General features: G+C 39.9%; 2 protein-coding genes across 2 annotated transcripts in view; one reads left to right on the forward strand and one right to left on the reverse strand.

Annotated features, from left to right (window-relative positions):
- Myo28B1 (Myosin 28B1) overlaps positions 1–12,822 on the reverse strand; it is a 30,862-nt gene that overhangs the window by 12,203 nt on the left and 5,837 nt on the right. The window lies entirely within an intron of this gene.
- The window catches only part of Slob (Slowpoke binding protein), a 35,674-nt gene continuing 31,309 nt past the window's right edge, over positions 8,458–12,822 (forward strand). Inside the window, exons 1-2 of the mRNA XM_030384552.2 lie at positions 8,458–8,633; positions 9,279–9,488. The gene's annotated coding sequence lies outside the window, so the exon portion shown is untranslated. The remainder of the gene's footprint in view (positions 8,634–9,278; positions 9,489–12,822) is intronic.

Here is a 12,822-nt window from a genome sequence, read left to right on the forward strand (position 1 = left end):
GGCAAGCGATACTATTTTCTCTTAATGAATGAGTATAAAACTGAGCATTACAATATAATCTATGTACTGAATAGAGCACATATACGAGATATATTTTTATATAATCACTGATCCAAAATGATTTAGAAAATGAATGACATTTCTAATCAATAAAGCAAAGCGTGCCAATGGCTTGATTAATGATCTATTTTCTGCGCAACAAATAAAATACTTTAAGTGTTTACAAAATTCTTCGTTTTAAAAGCAAATAGTTTTTATAATAATGCCCGCTTTTACACAAATAAATTTAATATTTTCTTATATTTAATAGATGCATGCTCAAAAACTCGATAAGTGCTACAAAGTTCAACTGACGCGACTTTGGCTGTATTCGCACAACGATTTGTCATAGTGCTTTCTGCTATCTTCACAAATGTCAGAGTCCTAATCATAATGTGCTGTCATTTATAAAAGTCAAAGTTAAATACCTTCGCTATGAGCACTGAGGCATTTACGACCAAGAAAATAAACAAACAAAAAGTTTTCAATCGGCTTAGCAAATGATTATGCTGATGTAATTCCCATTCAGATAGTGAAAGATAAATAGAAATAGAGAGGGAAAAAGAGAGCGAGAAAAAATGTGAGAGAGAGAAGCAATAAAATTAATAGAGAGAGAGAGAGAGAGAGAGAGAGAGAGAGAGAGAGAGAGAGAGAGAGAGAGAGAGAGAGAGAGAGAGAGAGGACAGAGACATAGAGAGGAATAGAATGCAGAGAGACGTTGCGATATAGAAAGAAAGGAATACAGGGATAGATAAAGCAAAAGAAATAGAAAGAGCATTCATTAAATAAATATATAGTTATTATTAACAATATATTATTTTAAGTATGTAGATTTAAATCAGCAGAATTTATGTAAACGCAATGTAACCAATAAAAAAAAGTTTTGGCCACTGAACATACAAAAGGTTCTTTTTATTTGACAGGGTTTTTTTCTGGGAATTAATATTCAAATTTCAACGCCTTAACATCACTATATACAAAATATAGTTGCATAACTTAGGGAGGCTGTTGTTGTCAAAATTTGAAGGGCTATTTTAAAAATACCCGTGGGGAACAGAAATGACTAGCAGAATGAAAAAGGTAAACTAATTTGTATTGCGCTTTTAAAAACCAATATGGTAACGGTACACTGTTAGTGAACTGTTAACAAGTATTCTGCATGCTACAAAAAACTGTTAACCAACATGTAATTTTATTTTTGTTAACTATTCTTATTCCCGTCGCCTGTTCGGTAACCAAAATTTTCGTTAAAATCTTACTTTCTGCGGCTGATAAAAAAATCATACACATTTTTAGCTACTTGAGCATTGGAGCATATACTTATGTATACCCTCGAATTATGAAGTGTTAACATTTTCCCGAGCCACTCACTAGGAGCGTGGCAAACCAGAAACTGCACTATGAATGGGAAAATGGGCTGTGAATGAGTATTCTGCACCCGGTAACGCCTTACTTTTTAATACCGATCTTAAATCCCTTTCCATTTCATAAGTGGCCTTTCTGATTTTTTTAAATAAATATTGCTCATTATAATTAACACTGATTTATGGGAAGTAATTAATGATGCAACAAAATTGCTTTCAATAGGAAGTTTATCGGTTTCATTTAGCTTCTCTCCATCTACAATAAGAATTAGCAACCTTCTTGTCATTTCTGTGCGCCTGGTACTTTGACTGTATTTACGTATACCTTAGGCGATTTAAATGGCGAATTGCTTATCATTGTTTATGTTATTAACTCAAGATCACCTAATGCAGGATTATCTCTCTCTACAATAAGAATTAGCAACCTTCTTCCCATTTCTGTGCGCCTGGTACTTTGACTGTATTAACGTATACATTAGGCGATTTAAATGGCGAATTGCTTGTCATTGTTTATGTTATTAACTCAAGATCACCTAATGCAGGATTATCTCTCTCTACAATAAGAATTAGCAACCTTCTTCCCATTTCTGTGCGCCTGGTACTTTGACTGTATTAACGTATACCTTAGGCGATTTAAATGGCGAATTGCTTGTCATTGTTTATGTTATTAACTCAAGATCACCTAATGCAGGATTATCTCTCTCTACAATAAGAATTAGCAACCTTCTTCCCATTTCTGTGCGCCTGGTACTTTGACTGTATTAACGTATACCTTAGGCGATTTAAATGGCGAATTGCTTGTCATTGTTTATGTTATTAACTCAAGATAACCTAATGCAGGATTATCTCTCTCTACAATAAGAATTAGCAACCTTCTTCCCATTTCTGTGCGCCTGGTACTTTGACTGTATTAACGTATACCTTAGGCGATTTAAATGGCGAATTGCTTGTCATTGTTTATGTTTTTGACTCAAGGTCACATAGTGCAGGTTTCTCTCCCTCTACAAGAAGAATTAGCAACCTTCTTGTCATTTCTGTGCGCCTGGTACTTTGACTGTATTTACGTATAACTTGGGTGATTTTAATGGCGAATTGCTTGTCATTGTTTATGTTTTTGACTCAAGGTCACATAGTGCAGGTTTTTCTCCCTCTACAAGAAGAATTAGCAACCTTCTTGTCATTTCTGTGCGCCTGGTACTTTGACTGTATTTACGTATACCTTAGGCGATTTAAATGGCGAATTGCTTGTCATTGTTTATGTTATTAACTCAAGATCACCTAATGCAGGATTATCTCTCTCTACAATAAGAATTAGCAACCTTCTTCCCATTTCTGTGCGCCTGGTACTTTGACTGTATTAACGTATACCTTAGGCGATTTAAATGGCGAATTGCTTGTCATTGTTTATGTTATTAACTCAAGATAACCTAATGCAGGATTATCTCTCTCTACAATAAGAATTAGCAACCTTCTTCCCATTTCTGTGCGCCTGGTACTTTGACTGTATTAACGTATACCTTAGGCGATTTAAATGGCGAATTGCTTGTCACTGTTTATGTTTTTGACTCAAGGTCACATAGTGCAGGTTTCTCTCCCTCTACAATAAGAATTAGCAACCTTCTTGTCATTTCTGTGCGCCTGGTACTTTGACTGTATTTACGTATAACTTGGGGTGATTTTAATGGCGAACTGCTTGTCATTGTTTATGTTTTTGACTCAAGGTCACATAGTGCAGGTTTCTCTCCCTCTACAAGAAGAATTAGCAACCTTCTTCCCATTTCTGTGCGCCTGGTACTTTGACTGTATTTACGTATAACTTGGGTGATTTTAATGGCGAATTGCTTGTCATTGTTTATGTTTTTGACTCAAGGTCACATAGCGCAGGCTTTTCTCCCTCTACAAGAAGAATTAACAACCTTCTTCCCATTTCTGTGCGCCTGGTACTTTGACTGTATTTACGTATAACTTGGGGTGATTTTATTGGCGAACTGCTTGTCATTGTTTATGTTTTTGACTCAAGGTCACATAGTGCAGGTTTCTCTCCCTCTACAAGAAGAATTAGCAACCTTCTTGTCATTTCTGTGCGCCTGGTACTTTGACTGTATTTACGTATAACTTGGGTGATTTTAATGGCGAATTGCTTGTCATTGTTTATGTTTTTGACTCAAGGTCACATAGTGCAGGTTTTTCTCCCTCTACAAGAAGAATTAGCAACCTTCTTGTCATTTCTGTGCGCCTGGTACTTTGACTGTATTAACGTATACCTTAGGCGATTTAAATGGCGAATTGCTTGTCATTGTTTATGTTATTAACTCAAGATCACCTAATGCAGGATTATCTCTCTCTACAATAAGAATTAGCAACCTTCTTCCCATTTCTGTGCGCCTGGTACTTTGACTGTATTAACGTATACCTTAGGCGATTTAAATGGCGAATTGCTTGTCATTGTTTATGTTATTAACTCAAGATCACCTAATGCAGGATTATCTCTCTCTACAATAAGAATTAGCAACCTTCTTCCCATTTCTGTGCGCCTGGTACTTTGACTGTATATACGTATTCCTTAGGCGATTTAAATGGCGAATTGCTTGTCATTGTTTATGTTTTTGACTCAAGGTCACATAGTGCAGGCTTTTCTCCCTCTACAAGAAGAATTAACAACCTTCTTCCCATTTCTGTGCGCCTGGTACTTTGACTGTATTTACGTATAACTTGGGGTGATTTTAATGGCGAACTGCTTGTCATTGTTTATGTTTTTGACTCAAGGTCACATAGTGCAGGTTTCTCTCCCTCTACAAGAAGAATTAGCAACCTTCTTGTCATTTCTGTGCGCCTGGTACTTTGACTGTATTTACGTATAACTTGGGTGATTTTAATGGCGAATTGCTTGTCATTGTTTATGTTTTTGACTCAAGGTCACATAGTGCAGGTTTTTCTCCCTCTACAAGAAGAATTAGCAACCTTCTTGTCATTTCTGTGCGCCTGGTACTTTGACTGTATATACGTATAACTTGGGTGATTTTAATGGCGAATTGCTTGTCATTGTTTATGTTTTTGACTCAAGGTCACATAGTGCAGGTTTCTCTCCCTCTACAAGAAGAATTAGCAACCTTCTTCCCATTTCTGTGCGCCTGGTACTTTGACTGTATTTACGTATAACTTGGGTGATTTTAATGGCGAACTGCTTGTCATTGTTTATGTTTTTGACTCAAGGTCACATAGCGCAGGCTTTTCTCCCTCTACAAGAAGAATTAACAACCTTCTTCCCATTTCTGTGCGCCTGGTACTTTGACTGTATTTACGTATAACTTGGGTGATTTTAATGGCGAATTGCTTGTCATTGTTTATGTTTTTGACTCAAGGTCACATAGTGCAGGTTTCTCTTTCTCTACAATAAGAATTAGCAACCTTCTTCCCATTTCTGTGCGCCTGGTATTTTGCCTGTATATACGTATAACTTGGGCGATTTTAATGGCGAACTGCTTGTCATTGTTTATGTTTTTGACTCAAGGTCACATAGTGCAGGTTTCTCTTTCTCTACAATAAGAATTAGCAACCTTCTTCCCATTTCTGTGCGCCTGGTACTTTGACTGTATTTACGTATAACTTGGGTGATTTTAATGGCGAACTGCTTGTCATTGTTTATGTTTTTGACTCAAGGTCACATAGTGCAGGTTTCTCTTTCTCTACAATAAGAATTAGCAACCTTCTTCCCATTTCTGTGCGCCTGGTACTTTGACTGTATTTACGTATAACTTGGGGTGATTTTAATGGCGAACTGCTTGTCATTGTTTATGTTTTTGACTCAAGGTCACATAGTGCAGGTTTCTCTCCCTCTACAAGAAGAATTAGCAACCTTCTTGTCATTTCTGTGCGCCTGGTACTTTGACTGTATTTACGTATAACTTGGGTGATTTTAATGGCGAATTGCTTGTCATTGTTTATGTTTTTGACTCAAGGTCACATAGTGCAGGTTTTTCTCCCTCTACAAGAAGAATTAGCAACCTTCTTGTCATTTCTGTGCGCCTGGTACTTTGACTGTATTTACGTATAACTTGGGTGATTTTAATGGCGAATTGCTTGTCATTGTTTATGTTTTTGACTCAAGGTCACATAGTGCAGGTTTCTCTTTCTCTACAATAAGAATTAGCAACCTTCTTCCCATTTCTGTGCGCCTGGTATTTTGCCTGTATTTACGTATAACTTGGGTGATTTTAATGGCGAACTGCTTGTCATTGTTTATGTTTTTGACTCAAGGTCACATAGCGCAGGCTTTTCTCCCTCTACAAGAAGAATTAACAACCTTCTTCCCATTTCTGTGCGCCTGGTACTTTGACTGTATTTACGTATAACTTGGGTGATTTTAATGGCGAATTGCTTGTCATTGTTTATGTTTTTGACTCAAGGTCACATAGTGCAGGTTTCTCTTTCTCTACAATAAGAATTAGCAACCTTCTTCCCATTTCTGTGCGCCTGGTATTTTGCCTGTATATACGTATAACTTGGGCGATTTTAATGGCAAATTGCTTGTCATTGTTTATGTTTTTGACTCAAGGTCACATAGTGCAGGCTTTTCTCCCTCTACAAGAAGAATTAACAACCTTCTTGTCATTTCTGTGCGCCTGGTACTTTGACTGTATTTACGTATAACTTGGGTGATTTTAATGGCGAACTGCTTGTCATTGTTTATGTTTTTGACTCAAGGTCACATAGCGCAGGCTTTTCTCCCTCTACAAGAAGAATTAACAACCTTCTTCCCATTTCTGTGCGCCTGGTACTTTGACTGTATTTACGTATAACTTGGGTGATTTTAATGGCGAATTGCTTGTCATTGTTTATGTTTTTGACTCAAGGTCACATAGTGCAGGTTTTTCTCCCTCTACAAGAAGAATTAGCAACCTTCTTGTCATTTTTGTGCGCCTGGTACTTTGACTGTATTTACGTATAACTTGGGTGATTTTAATGGCGAACTGCTTGTCATTGTTTATGTTTTTGACTCAAGGTCACATAGTGCAGGTTTCTCTCCCTCTACAATAAGAATTAGCAACCTTCTTGTCATTTCTGTGCGCCTGGTACTTTGACTGTATTTACGTATAACTTGGGTGATTTTAATGGCGAATTGCTTGTCATTGTTTATGTTTTTGACTCAAGGTAACATAGTGCAGGTTTCTCTCCCTCTACAAGAAGAATTAGCAACCTTCTTCCCATTTCTGTGCGCCTGGTACTTTGACTGTATTAACGTATACCTTAGGCGATTTAATTGGCGAATTTTGCTTGTCATTGTTTATGTTTTTGACTCAAGGTCACATAGTGCAGGTTTCTCTCCCTCTACAATAAGAATTAGCAACCTTCTTCCCATTTCTGTGCGCCTGGTACTTTGACTGTATATACGTATAACTTGGGTGATTTTAATGGCGAATTGCTTGTCATTGTTTATGTTTTTGACTCAAGGTCACATAGTGCAGGTTTCTCTCCCTCTACAAGAAGAATTAGCAACCTTCTTCCCATTTCTGTGCGCCTGGTACTTTGACTGTATTAACGTATACCTTAGGCGATTTAAATGGCGAATTGCTTGTCATTGTTTATGTTTTTGACTCAAGATCACATAATGCAGGTTTCTCTCTCTCTCTACAATAAGAATTAGCAACCTTCTACTCATTTCTGTGCGCCTGGTACTTCAGCCGAATTAGCTAAGTCCCTTAATGCTGAAAGCAACTAAATTAGCGATCTCCCATAAAAATAATAAAAGGTCATCTGAAAGAAAATCATTCATGCATGTTTGTGGACAATTTAGTACTGTAGATCTCCAGGCATTGGAAGGCGCGTAAGCTGCGAGCTCTGCAAGGTCCTTGAGGTCCTTTACACTGACCAAGCTGTCGCTTTGTGCCTTAAGTAAGTCCTTGGCGTAATGCAACGAACTCATTTCCATTCCTTTCAGCTGCTTTGAGAGCACATTTTAGATAATCCACGATCCAGAAATCGCGTTTAGCCAAACTACCAATTGTCGGCTCAAATTTCAGCCCAATGCGGGGAGTGCATCGAGTGAAAACATACAGCATTCCACGCTCAATTTAATTATGGAACGCACAATGCCATGCAACAGCAATGAGTCGTGACACATGCACCAAATATTTGAGTCTGCCGACAAGGTCGGCCATAAATTCAGCCATTGATGATAACGGGGCGTATACGCAATGTTGTCGTGCAAATTGTTTTCGCGTTCGTTTCATGCTGGCCGCCTAAGCAATGTCTGGTCACAGCAAAAGCGAAGGCGAAAGACAGAGCTACAGAGAGAAAGAAAGAGGGAGACAAGCACACACACCCACACTGTGCATGTGTGGGTATGCATTTACGAGCACAAAGTAGCAGCAGCGGCAGCATTGTTTCGATTGTACTGATAAACCCTCCAACGATGTCTTTTTCTCTGCCGTCATCAATGCGCCCTCTCTATCTTCACCGCAGCCGCCGGGCACGGAGCACGTTGTTGACCTATATTTGGCCATCAATGAAATGCGAACAGCGGAGCGAGCAGGCTGCTTTGGCTGAGTAAAAGCTCTGCGAGTAGCCGCCTGCTTGTTACTTAACTGGAAAGCTCAGCGGCAACAGCAGCACTCACAGAAAAAGAGCTTTTCAAACTGGAAGCGAGTAGCTGGCACATTTCACTGCAGACAGAGCAAGTGAGTGCAGCACATGTGCCAGCATATGAATGATAAAAACGATTCAATGTAATGAAGAATATATCAATTTATTTAATTTAACTAATCAAGCTGTTTTATCTTTCTTAACCTATTGATGCACGCAGGCAGAAACAGCTCTGTGAGGTAGCAATGGAGCAATGAGCTAAAGTTCACTTAGGTCATATGTAAAAGCTCCAATTGTTGTTATTCTTGTGCATTCTGGAAATGGCATAGCAAACAGCTGGAGCATTCGAGAGAGCTTGCGAGAGCTTTCGCGCGAGACGGAATGGAAGTGGAACGCAGAATAGATGCGTTAGGCGAAGGCGACTACACTTGGGGAAAGGGTGTCAATGGAAATATAAACTTTATAGATACGAAACGAAAACACACACGCACGAGGAGGAGCACGACGAGCGAACATCAAATGTCGGGGAACTCGAGGCAACTCGGCGAGGCGAGGCGAACTTTCCATCAGACTCGAGGAACGCCAACCTTTCAATTTAGTTCGAGTCACGCAGCGGAGTGGACGCTTCACTCTTTTCTCTCTTAAGCGGTAGGCAAACGCGCGCTGAACTCAAAACCCAACGTGTTCCAATCCACACAAATAGCTGGCCAAAGGATATCAAATTTTGTTAAACCTAAAACTGTGCATAGTTTGTGTTTATTATGTTGTGCGGAGCAGTATCTTCCCCTCTCGCTGTCCCTCTCTCACACTGTCCCCCTCCTTTCTGCAGTTTCTTAACATATATACATACAGACATTTAAAAATGCAATAAATTATTTAAAGCATTTATTCCGTTTCGCTTTCGCTGCCTTGGTTGCTATTGGTGGTGTTGTTGTTGCTGGCATTGTTGTGGCTGTTGCTGTTGTTTTCGCTGCGCTCGCACTTGGCCCATTGGCCCAGTCCCCAGCCCCAGTTCCCGGTCGCATTGCCGAGAACTGAGAATTGTTTGCCCATTTGCCTCCAGTCAAAGGCAAAACAACAACAAACTCAGCCCCAACTCTCGTCAAGCGAATGCCGAACCGAGCACCGAGCATCGAGCACCGAGCGACGAACACACTCACCAACGAACACCAAACACCGAACACTGAACTTTGCGCCGTGCTCTGAATCCGCGAGTAAAGACCACAGCGAGGCGCCATTCATCAGTCGCGCGAGAGCAACTGACCGTCTCTGTTGTACATTTATCCAGAACAGGTTCTTTTTTGGCATTTGCTGGAATTGAAACATTCGCGGCACGTCAATTGCAACAGCAACTGCAACTCCGACTGCAACGGCCACGGCAGCCCTCAGCCTAGAGCCAGTCCAATTAAACAAACGAGAGCATCGAGACGAGCCCCAATAAAAGTGTGACAAAGTGAAAGCCGCTCGCTGGCTGCAACTGTAAATACTCCTGCCTGGTTACAGGTGAGTCCCCCCACTTGGTTCGATTGTAATTGTAGTTTCGACTAGGCAGCGCTAACTGACCCAATTGCAGCTCGGCAGGAGCAAAATCAATTTTCTATGTATTACTTACACGCTGAACGGCGGCAAGCAAATAAATCACTCAAGCAAAATACAAACGAAATAAATGAATGAGGAAGGAAGTGAATAAATATATAATATAAGTAAATATTTAAAAAATCAATCAATTTCAACAGTCTATATGTATATGTAACACTCGTTGGCTATATTGAAAATAATTTATAGAAATTATTAATTCAATCTTTGACCTCTTCACTCTGACCCAAATCGTCAATCTGAAAAATTTCTTGACTGAATTTCGAATATGCAAATATCACAACATGTTCATCATAATTCCATACTCTTTAATTAAGACTGTGAATATTTCAAAGACATTGTTTAGAACATTCAGGAACTGGACAATCGCTCAACCAGCTGGTTAGCTCTCACATTAGTTTGAATATGCTCTATTTCTATTTTGAGAATATTAATTGTAGTCTAAAAGAAGAAAGCCAAGACTGCCCTTTTGTTGACAGTAATGAATGCATTAGGCGTGTATGCCTGGACTCTTCTAGAAAATCGAGTAAATATGACTTGAAAAAATTTATGTATTATCAGAGAAAATCAATTGCTTGCCTACAAGTCACATTTTTATTCGGATCAGCTCCAACAACTTCATCATGAATTTCTCGCACATCAATGAAAAAGTTGACTTGCCTCTTGCCTCAGCATTCACAGAGTGCAGTTCAGCTTGTAAAGTATTATGAGTACACATTACGCATACGCCCCGATGCACGCAGCGGAGTCTAGCTCGCATGAGAGGTCAGCGCAGTACTGGAGCAGAGTTGCCAGCAGCAGAGTTTAATGCGAAACTTCCTCCAGTAAGACAACTGAGACGCATTAGTCAGAGCTGGCGTCTTTTGGCTTTTAGTTGCTCGACTTTCTAACCCTCGAGCTGCACGCTTCAAATGCTTTGAATGCCCTTTTAGAATTCCTTAACGGGCAGTGCATTGTGCTCAAGGGCACAATCAGCAGCAGTTGCAGTCGAGAGCCGGGCTACGTGTTGGCCGTGCTTTGTATGCTACGCACCTAACGAAGACTGCAAAACTGACGGAATACACATTCCTCAAAGTCCAGAATTCTGTTGTTGAAGTCCTTGGAAATCTTTTTGCCGAAGCTCAGGAAAAGCGGAAAAGCGCACCATTTATTGTTGTTCTTGTTTTGCCTTTGGTTTTGTTTTGATTTTTCGCATTCTTTTCGCACAAACATTTTTATTTGATTTGATTCGATTTGATTTTCGCTTTTGCTCTGAGCTTCTTCGTTTCATTTGTTTGATTTGATTTCTATGTTAATTTTAAATGGAAAAAAATTAAATCGATATTTTCTTTGCGTGTGGGAGATGGCATGTGGGATGTGGAAGATGGGAGGTGGGGTGATTGAGGGAGACTTCCAAAAATAAAAGAGAATAATAATAGAAGATGCCGAGCTCGAGGCCCACTTACAACAACACTTACATGCGCCCAAGTGTCGCTCCCTGTGCGTGGGCGTGGCAACTAGGAGTATTTATGACATTTATGCTAATTATACCAGAATGCCTCAAAAAGAGGGAAAGCCCATCGAACGGAGCCACAGACAGACACAGACACAGCACATTGTCTTAGCAGACGGAAAACAGCTACAATGGGGTTTGAGTTCGTCTCCACGGCGTATACATAATATTTGCTATTTCAGTTTAGTCCCAGGCAAACTCGGCATGGCCCATAAATTGCTTGTTAAAATGCAAAGTTGACAACGAGAGCAAAGCGAGTCGCGCCTACGCACAAAGACTCTGATATATTGTGACACAAACAAATATATCTGTAAACAAGCTGAAATCTCTTTACGTGATTTTCTTTCTTCTTTGACTGCGGCTCATGGCGAGTCCTCCATGTCCTCCACGCTGTGGTGTATATATGTGAGTACTAGCAGGCCTAGAGTGTGGGCTGAGTGTATCAGATATCAGATATCGAGTCCCGACATGTTCAGAGCAATAAAAACATGAAATAGTAGCAGAGTTTGTAAACTACACAATATAACAAAGAAAGGTATTTATATAAGGTGTATTATAAAACGGAATTGTTTTTCTTTTGTTGAATCTAATCATTTGGCATTCTGCATACATTTGCATGCTAACCAGACACTAAAACAAGTGGGTATATTTAGCACAAATGTCAGTAACAGAGGGAGGCAGAAAAGGGCGTGGACACACATACATACATATGTGCATGATATATATGTATTTTGTGGCATTCATTAGACATGTATGTATATGTCCCTGGCAGGTATCTCGTTAGACATAATTAGTTCCCTAAATACTTCACATTCATTTCGCTGTATAAAGCCAGTAGGTTGCATCTGTTGGTGCCTAATATTGAGTGGAATATGTAGAGATAGAAAATTCAACACGTTTTCTATAACAAACTGCCATTTAGTTGCCGCTTGCCACACCCATACACGCCCACACAGAGAACTGCCCCACATACGAGCGGTAAAGGGCCCAAAAGGAACGGCCAAAGGAGAAATGTGGGCAGCCTTTGACCTTTGTGACTATGCGAAAAGTGAAATAAACAAACAAATGAAAGTAAGCACAAAATAAATCCGCCTCTAAAGCAAAACAAAATGCCACAGCCAACGAGCTGGGTGTGGGCGCTGTCTGTGTACCTAGGTGAGATTGCGACTTTGTGTAAAAGTGTGGGCGGGGCCTGAAACATGAACTAATTCTTAGCATTAAGAGAAAAGCCAAAATACCAGTCTGTACGTACGTCAGAGCACACACAGAGCAGAGCAGCGACGTCCAACGGCCAAAGGGCGGGCCACATAAATCTCATATGAAATATGCTGTCAAATAATTTGCTCAAGCTAACTTGGCTACTGGATAAGCAGAAACTTAAGAGTTTTTTCTGCCGGCTCAAGCGTGGAGTGGGTCTCTTAGCGATACACATTCAAACGAAAATCTGATGAAGATTGGGAGTTTGCTATCCAGGACTGACCGGCTCTAAAGTACTTTAGGTCTGAGCTGAACTTGTGTTTGAACAAAACAATGTTCATTCAAAATAATTGATAAGAGTTTTTTTTTTCTAATTTGCAAACTAAATCCCATGCAGCCCAAGCCACAAGCGGGTTGGCTTGCGCATGTGTGTGCGTATGTGTGGGGGCGTATTATGTATTATGACCTTTCAAGTGTTTCCGTTTAACGGTACAAGCTCCGATGCCAGCGCTGCGAATATGCTAATTTCTAATGTCAACATATTGACGGATT

This window comes from Drosophila navojoa, chromosome 3 (genome assembly GCF_054131105.1).
Source record: "Drosophila navojoa isolate 15081-1374.11 chromosome 3, UAZ_NAV_1.0, whole genome shotgun sequence".
Classification (NCBI taxonomy): Eukaryota; Metazoa; Arthropoda; class Insecta; order Diptera; family Drosophilidae; genus Drosophila; species Drosophila navojoa.